Source organism: Capsicum annuum, unplaced genomic scaffold (genome assembly GCF_002878395.1).
Source record: "Capsicum annuum cultivar UCD-10X-F1 unplaced genomic scaffold, UCD10Xv1.1 ctg1714, whole genome shotgun sequence".
Lineage (NCBI taxonomy): Eukaryota > Viridiplantae > Streptophyta > Magnoliopsida > Solanales > Solanaceae > Capsicum > Capsicum annuum.
The window spans coordinates 504,883-512,945 of record NW_025822785.1 but is presented as its reverse complement, the minus strand read 5'-3'; positions in this window follow the sequence as shown (position 1 = coordinate 512,945).

Sequence of the window (8,063 nt, the reverse complement as noted above, 5' to 3'; positions counted from 1 at the left end):
AGTAAAAGAACAACAAGGAGTAATGTAATAATAGTAGTTTCTCTATCATTTCTTTATTTTCAAAAGTGGATATGTCTATTTATAGCGAAAGAAAAATTATATCCAATTTACAAGAGGTGGAGTATGATATTTATTGTTATCAAGACACATGGCATTCACTTCATGACACATGGACTTTTATGTGCCCTGATAACACTCCCTTTTGGATGTCCATGTAAAAAAAAAGAAACTTTCTGAATATGCATTTGAGTGTTGCCCATTAAAAACCTTACCAGGAAAAATTAGTAGGATAAAAACCTTGGTTGAGAAAAAAAAGTACAGCGCGTAATCTTACTCCCCCTGATGAAGATCCCGATTCAACTTATTCAATCTTCGCATTCTAATCTTATGTACCATCTTCTCGAAGGTTGAAGTTGGTAAAGATTTGGTGAACAAATCTGTTGGATTGTCACTGGAGCGGATCTGTTGCACATCAATATCACCATTCTTCAATCATGCGTGAAGAATAACTTTCGCGAAATGTGCTTCGTTCTATCTCCTTTTATAAAGCCTTCTTTTAATTGAGCTATGCATATTGCATTATCTTCAAATATGACTTTAGGAACCTTGATATCGAGCTTCAGGGCGCATCTCTCTTTGATGGAATGTATCACCGATCTCAACCATATGCATTCTCTACTTGCCTCGTGGATCGCTATTATCTCAGCATGATTAGAAGAAGTCACAATGGACTGTTTTATCGATCGCTATGATATTGCAGTATCTCCATATGTAAACACATAGCCTATTTGAGATCGCACTTTATGTGGGTCAGATAAATAACCTGTATCTGCATGACCAACAAGATATGGACTAGCTCTATTAGTATAAAACAAAGCCATATCAATAGTCCCTTTTAGGTACCTCAATATATGCTTAACTCCGTTCCAATGTCTTCGCGTAGGAGAAGAACTATACCTCACTAGCAAATTAACAGAAAATGCTATATCCGGCCTTGTAGCATTAGCGAGGTACATAAGTGCACCAATAGCACTGAGATATGGTACTTCGGGACCAAGAATCTCTCCACCCTCTTCCAAAGGTCGGAATGGATCTTTACTTACATTAAGTGATCGAACAACTATTGGAGTACTTAATGGATATGTTTTGTCCATGTAAAAACGTTTTAAAACCTTCTGGGTTATAGGCAGTTTGGTGAATGAAAACCCCGTCTGTTAAATGTTCAATTTGCAAACCAAGACAAAGTTTTGTCTTTTCAAGATGTTTCATTTTGAATTCTTTCTTTAGATATTTAATTGCCTTTTGGACCTCTTCTGGAGTCCCAATGAGATTTATATCATCCACATAAACAGCGAGTATAACAAACCCTGACGTCGTTTTCTTAATGAAAATACAAGGACAAATAATCTCATTTATGTAACCTTCGCTTTTCAAGTACTCACTTAGGCGATTATACCACAAACACCTTAATAATTTTAGACTGTACAACGATCTTTGTAATCTGATCGAAAATAATTCTCGAGATTTTGAACTATATGCTTCAGGTATTTTTAATCTTTCTGGAATTCTCATGTAAATATCATTATCAAGTGAACCATAAAGATAAACTGTAACCACATCCATTAGATGAATTTAGGGATTCATTCACAGCAAGACCAATGAGGTGTCGAAATGTTATTGCATCCATAACAGGTGAATATGTTTCTTCATAGTCGACACTGGTCTTTGAGAAAATCCTTGTACAACAAGGCGCGCCTTGTATCTTACAATTTCATTTTTCTTATTTCTTTTACGTACGAAGATCCATTTATAACCAACTGGTTTTACACCATCATCCTGACGTCGAGCTATTTTTCGTAGGACCCCCTACAGTATTGTCACCGCAGTAGAGTTTAACCACTAAGTTCGGGATAGATTGGTGTGGTTCCTTAGTAGTTTCCACCGCATGTCCAGGGTTGAGCCCTGGGATTTGACGGCAGACTTAAAAATCCACCTACAGACGCTTTACGCCCAATCATTCCAGATAACGCTTGCATCCTCTGTATTACCGCGGCCGCTGGCACAGAGTTAGCCGATGCTTATTCCCCAGATATCGTCATTGCTTCTTCCTTCTGGAACTTGCCATTTTGGCCAATCTTTTCTTCGTCGGTATTCTTCGACAGATAGAGGTTCAAGGTCCTCATTATCTTGCATAATATTTAGTGCAACATTATATGCAAAAACATTATCCACCGTAATTTTTATCGATCTAAATTTACCTCATCACTAGTAGAACTTATTGAAAGTTCTTCATTCACTTGAGTCTTGGGATCGTTGATTTCTTCAAGAATATCAGAATTAATCAGATTTTAAGTCTCTTCAGAAGAATCTTGTATAATATTATCTTTATCATTCTTCGTGTTTTTTTTTCTAGGATTTTTATCTTTTGAACCCAATGGCGTTTTAGGCATGCTTGGGATTCAGAAGCTATGACATTAGTAGATGGTCCTTTTGGGACTTCAATTCTGACAGGCACATTCACTGCAGGGATATGTGACTTAGTTATCCTTTTCGAATCAGTGAATGCATCTGACATTTGATTTGCTAGTTTCTGTAAGTGAATGATCTTCTGGACCTCATTTTCACATATGGGGATACGTGGATCAAAACAAGATAATGATGAAACTATCCGCTCAATTTCTCTTTTCAGTTCACATTTTTCTCTCCCTAATTGCGGTAAATTTATTTCATCAAATCGACAATCTGCAAATCGAGCAATAAATAAATCTCCCGTCAATAGTTCAAGATAGCGAATTATAGAGGGTGACTTGAACCCAACATATATTCCTAATCTTCGTTAAGGGCCCATCTTAGTGCGCTGAGGTGGTGCAACTGGCACAAATACAACACATCCAAAAATTCGTAGATGAGCAATATTTGGCTCATGACCGAGGACCAACTGTAACGGGGAGTACTTATTATAATGAGTTGATCTGAGACGAACAAGTAATGTCGTATGTAAGATAGCATGACCCCAAATAGTAGTGGGCAATTTCATTTTTATAAGTAGTGGTCTTGCTATCAATTGTAGATGCTTAATAAATGACTCAGTGTAATACCCGTACTTTTTCTAGCTTAAATTTTTTTTCCAAGAATGTTAGAAGCTTTATTTGAAAGATGAATCCACTTTTGAACATGTGGTATTTTTAAGATTTTCACTTTTTGTCATGTGAGAAATTCAATAAGTCTTCTATCGATACCAAATTCGCCCAAATCCGACACCTGGGCAAAGAGTTAGAGCCTTTTTAGTGAGACAGTGAATCACCTGAGCCTTTAGCACGTCGCGGAGATAGCTCAAATGGAAATTGTATATATCCAGTATTGCTCCGCGATAGTAGGGCGTCGCGCCAAACTTTTAGGTCGTCGATAAGGTAGCAACGGGATAGCTCCGCGTCGCGCCACCATGCAATTTCCCATTTGTCACTTTTCAGTGACTTGGCGCGATAGTGGCGCATCGCGCCAAGGATGAAAATCAAAAAAAATTCTCAAAAATTAAAGACGTGTCCTAGGGTTAAAAGGGTCAATTTCCCACCCTATATAAGCCTTACAACACGAGATTTGGCCATAATTCAGCAGCTTATACTCAAATACTCTCAAAAACTCTCAAGAACAAGCCCTAGGATTTTCATAGAAAGTTCAATTCCAAGGGAATTCACCGTCAAATTTCAAGAATTTCTCCGTCAATCTTCGTAGAATCACAAGCTAAGGTATGCATAGTGTTCATTCATGGAATCCTTTCGTCCATGAAGTCCAAGAATCTCTTTTCTAAATTCAAGTTATGGATTTTCTTTATGAATTTCATGATTGGATTGCTCTTGTTCATGTTGATATTGACTAATTGCATTATAATCCATGTTTGATGATAAATTGCATATGTAATCGATTAGTAATGATGTAGATTCATGTAAACCTAGGATTAAAACCCTTGGATGATGAAATTAGAGATGAATCATGATGTTTGATTGTTGTATAATATTGTTTACACATTCTATGCCTATTATGTGATTGATTAAATGCCTAGATGAAGGAAACATGCCCAACTAGTATGATATCGTAAAATCCCCAATCATGTACAAGTTTATGCTTGTCACATGTTTGACAAAATGCTTCAATATATGAATTATGAATTGTGTTGTTGGTCGTGTGTTCGCGTAAGTCATGTTATGTCAGTTTCTTCTCATCGAGTCCTGGGGGCACTTGTACCCGAAACATTAGTTGTGTACCTAGAGCCATGTCATGTTTTCACGATACTCTCACTCAAGTCATGATCCATAGAACTCAGTCAGTCATGTGACTCAGGAAAACCCAGAAATCTCAGTAATCTCAGTAGTTCAGTAATATCAGTAACCACAATATTCCTAGTCAAAAATCAGTAAATTTAGTATCCTAGTCAGTCCTCAGAACTTAGTACATTCCGTCAGTCAACAGAACTCAGTAAATTCAGTTTAGCTCCGCTAGACAATACCACTAGTATCAGTTTAATTCAGTTAATCAGCTCAGTTCAGTTCAGTGTCTTTCAGATGAGAGTAGGATTCAGCACCGAGCGAGCCTAGGGATGGGGACTTACCCGCTAGATAGGACTGAGATCCCTAGAAGCAATCCCTAAGTTTCAGAACTACGTAGCTAGCGTAGGTACAGATGTCACCCGATAGATAGGACTGACATACTCAGAGATCACCCGTTAGCATATTTAAATATATAGGACTGATCCCAGGGGTCACCCGCTAGATTAGGACTGACTCCACAGCAGTTGTCTTTACCAGTGGTGCGGTATTGATACCCTTCCAGCTGGGGTTACAGGTTGGACCCCAGTTAGCTTAAGTATGGGGCATGTCGGTTAGATGAATATATCCCATAATTATAGTCTTAGTCTCAGTAAAAAAATATTTGATAGTTCTTCAGATTCTAGGACTGTCAGATATAGTCAATCCTTGTTATTATAAATAGACTACGGGATCACCCATTAGATAGGACTAATCTCAACTATGGTCAATCAGTAGCAGCATAATCAGATTCAGAGATCACCCGCTAGGTAGGACTGATCTCAGACTAAGTCAAATCATCTTGATTATTATCAGTATATTAAGAGATCACCCACTAGATAGGACTGATCTTAAATTCAGTTACTCAGATACAGTACGGAACTCAGCTAGTTCCATCAGAACTCATGTAATTCAGTCTTCAGCCTCAAGACTGTCAGATACAATCAACCAGACCAGTTCTTCATAATCAAAATTATCAAACACAATTATCCATGTATCAGTACCATAGTATCAGTCCCTCATTATTCAGTAATACAATATTCAGTCCCAACACGATCTCAGTTGCAGTTACGTAGTCATTCATGTATTCTCACGTTCATGTTAGTCAGTCAGTTATATTTGTTCATGCATATGAACCCCATGCATTTAGCCTACCTCACTTGCATACCAGTATATTCAAAGTACTAACATATTCGCGCTATGGTGTCTTATACCATAGGTTTAGAGACACGAGCTCCAGATCAGCAGTAGATTTCAGTCTCAGCAGTCATAGTTAGAAGTGAGTCCTCATCTTTCGAGGACATGATGATTATATTAATATTTTAGTTTCCAGTTTATTTTAGTAGATGGAGTTAGTTGGGGACATGTCTCATCAACTCCTTATTCAGACAGTTTAGAGGCTTTCAGACTACAGCATGTCAGACAGTTATTTTAGTTTGTTTTGGTATTGTCATACTATTTTCAAACATTGTGTTATCAGATGTTTGTTCAGTATTGAACCTTATGGCCTTTCAGTTCATGTTTTCATATTATCATGTTATATTATGCAGTGTACAGGTACATATATCAGTCGTGGGTTAGCTTGTGGTCCTTCGAGGTCATGAGCACTGTGTAGTGTTCCGATTTAGAAAATCAAGGCGTTACACTCAGCAAGGCTATTTTGAGTATGAACATAAGCTACTGGATGTTCAACTCGTATCCCAACTGATATACAATAATTATCAAAAGCTTGGGATGTAAATTCTCCCACATTATCGAGATGGATAGCCTTAATGGGATAATCTGGGTATTGCATCCTTAATCGTATTGTTTGTGCCAATAATTTCACAAACGCTAGGTTACGAGATGACAAGAGGCACACATGCAACCATCTTGAAGATGCATCTATTAGGACCATAAAATATTTAAATGACCCACTAGGTGGGTGAATAGGCCCACATATGTCCCCATATATACGTTCTAGAAATAGAGGGAATTCGACGACAACTTTTAGTGGCGATGACCTAGTTATCAGTTTGCTTCAATATCGTTTTCTACTTTCTTAAGGAACGCCTGATAAAGTTTTACTAGATGCTTTGACATACGACAGGTATGCGACCAATGCCCTTTTCCTCTACATTGATAATATTTACTTTCAGAGTTCATCTTTTACGCTGCTTCAGGAGTTTTCCCCTTCTTTTTGCACTGCTGGTGCTGAGGGTTATTATTTATTGCAAGGCGATCACCCTGATTAAAATACCTTCCACGACCACGACCACGATCAAGACTGGGGTCAGGACTTCTTTCACGCCTCGTTGGGCTAAAATTTATAGCATTCATTTTTGGGAATGGAGCAGTACCGGTAGGTTGACTTTCATGATTTTTCATTCAAAGATCATTATGTTGATCAGCAATAAGAAGATGAGAAATCAGTTCAAAATATTTTTTAAATCCCATTCTCGGTACTGCTGCTGCAGGAGCATACTCGAGGTGGAAAAAATAGAGAATATTTTTCTAACATGTCATGATCTGTGATATCTTTCCTCATAAACTAAACTGTGATTTAATTCTAAACATCGTAAAATTATAATAGTAATATTCTTAAAATCTTGCAACCTCAGATGGGTTCATTCATAACGAGCTTGTGGAAGAATGACCATCTTAAGGTGGTCGTATCTTTCTTTTAAATTGTTCCACAATACAAGGGGATCCTTAATCGTGAGGTATTCCATTTTTAAACCTTTGTCAAGATGATGACGAAGAAATATCATGGCATTGGCCTTGTCTTGATTTGATGTCTTATTGTTGTTTTTTAAGGTGTCTGCCAGACCCATCGCATTTAAATGTATTTCGGTATCCAGTGCTCAGGACATATAAGTTTTACCCGATATATCCAGGACACTAAATTCACGTTTGAAAATATTAGACATTATTTAAGAAAATTAAATACTAACTTTTAAATATCGTTGAAAAGTTTTTGCAGAGGCTCGTGCTGATAACGTGATATAAATTTATATATTAAAGTAAAAGAACAACAAGGAGTAATGTAATAATAGTAGTTTCTCTATCATTCCTTTATTTTCAAAAGTGGATATGACTATTTATAGCCAAAGAAAAATTGTAAATTTTATCCAATTTACAAGAGGTGGAGTATGACATTTATTGTTATCAAGACACTTGGCATCCACTTTATGGCACATAAAATTTTATGTGTCCTCATAACATTGATTAAATTTAACGTGATTATTATAAATAAAATATCATATTAAGGTGCTACGATTAATTCTTTTATAATATTGACATTACTAGTTAAATCTTGAAGTATAGTTTTTCTTTTTTATTGCTTTTTTATTTCTCATCCAATACTTGTATTGGAGTCCAATTAAATTCTCTCTAAAAAGGACAATTTCATATTCAAAGGGACTCAAATTCGAGACATTTGATCGACTAAATTCTCTCTAACAAAGGCAACTTCATATTCAAAGAGACTCAAACCAGAAAACTGTGGTTAAAATGAAGGTACTTACCCCTATATTACAATCTTTGTTGGTAAATCTTAAAAGTACCTTACACAAATAAAGATTCGAATATTAAATGTTTGTTAATTTATTTGTCTTACTTTCCTCTTTTTTCGTTTGAAGAATAATATGTGTTTCATTTGTAGTAACTCATCAATTATAACATTTTTCAAAGTATATTTTAATATTTTTTATATATATTTTTAGCTTAAGATCATAAAATTTTAAAATCTTTTTCACTTTCTTAATTCTATATTGAATCAAA